This window comes from Silurus aristotelis, assembly GCF_946808225.1.
Source record: "Silurus aristotelis genome assembly, chromosome: 6".
In the NCBI taxonomy this organism is placed as follows: Eukaryota; Metazoa; Chordata; class Actinopteri; order Siluriformes; family Siluridae; genus Silurus; species Silurus aristotelis.
The window spans coordinates 33,272,242-33,273,628 of record NC_139579.1 but is presented as its reverse complement, the minus strand read 5'-3'; positions in this window follow the sequence as shown (position 1 = coordinate 33,273,628).

Here is a 1,387-nt window from a genome sequence, read left to right as displayed (position 1 = left end):
CTCAACCACCACCTCAATCCCGATTCTCAAACACCGATTCTCAAACACCACCTCAATCCCGATTCTCAAACACCGATTCTCAAACACCACCTCAATCCCGATTCTCAAACACCGATTCTCAGACACCACCTAAATCCCGATTCTCAAACACTGATTCTCAAACACCACTTCAATCCCGATTCTCAAACCCGATTCTCAAACACCACCTCAATCCCGATTCTCAAACACCACCTCAATCTCGATTCTCAAACACCACCTCAATCTCGATTCTAAAACGCCACCGCAATCCCGATTCCCAATCCCGATTCTCAAACGCCGATTCTCAAACACCACCTCAATCCCGATTCTCAAACACCACCTCAATCCCGATTCTCAAACACCGATTCTCAAACACCACCTCAATCCTGATTCTCAAACACCACCTCAATCCCGATTCTCAAACACCACCTCAATCCCGATTCTCAAACACCGATTCTCAAACACCACCTCAATCCCGATTCCCAAACACCACCTCAATCCCGATTCTCAAACACCGATTCTCAAACACCACCTCAATCCCGATTCTCAAACACCACCTCAATCCCGATTCTCAAACACCGATTCTCAGACACCACCTAAATCCCGATTCTCAAACACTGATTCTCAAACACCACTTCAATCCCGATTCTCAAACACCACCTCAATCCCGATTTTCAAACACCGATTCTCAAACACCACCTCAATCCCGATTCTCAAACACTGATTCTCAATCCCGATTCTCAAACACCACCTTAATCCCGATTCTCAAAAACCACCTCAAGCCCGATTCTCAATCCTGATTCTCAACCACCACCTCAATCCCGATTCTCAATCCTGATTCTCAACCACCACCTCAATCCCGATTCTCAATCCTGATCTTTAACCACCACCTCAATCCCGATTCTCAATCCTGATTCTCAACCACCACCTCAATCCCGATTCTCAAACACCACCTCAATCCCGATTCTCAACCACCACCTCAATCCCGATTCTAAAACACCACCTCAATCCCGATTCTAAATCCCGATTCTAACACCACCTCAATCCCGATTCTTAATCCCGATTCTCAAACACCACCTCAATCCCGATTCTCAAACGCCACCTCAATCCCGATTCTCAAAAACCACCTCAAACCCGATTCTCAAACACCGTCTCAATCCTGATTCTCAAAGACTGATTCTCAAACACCGCCTCAATCCCGATTCTCAAACACCGCCTCAATCCCGATTCTAACACCACCTCAATCCCGATTCTTAATCCCGATTCTCAAACACCACCTCAATCCCGATTCTCAAACGCCACCTCAATCCCGATTCTCAAAAACCACCTCAAACCCGATTCTCAAACACCGTCTCAATCCTGATTCTCA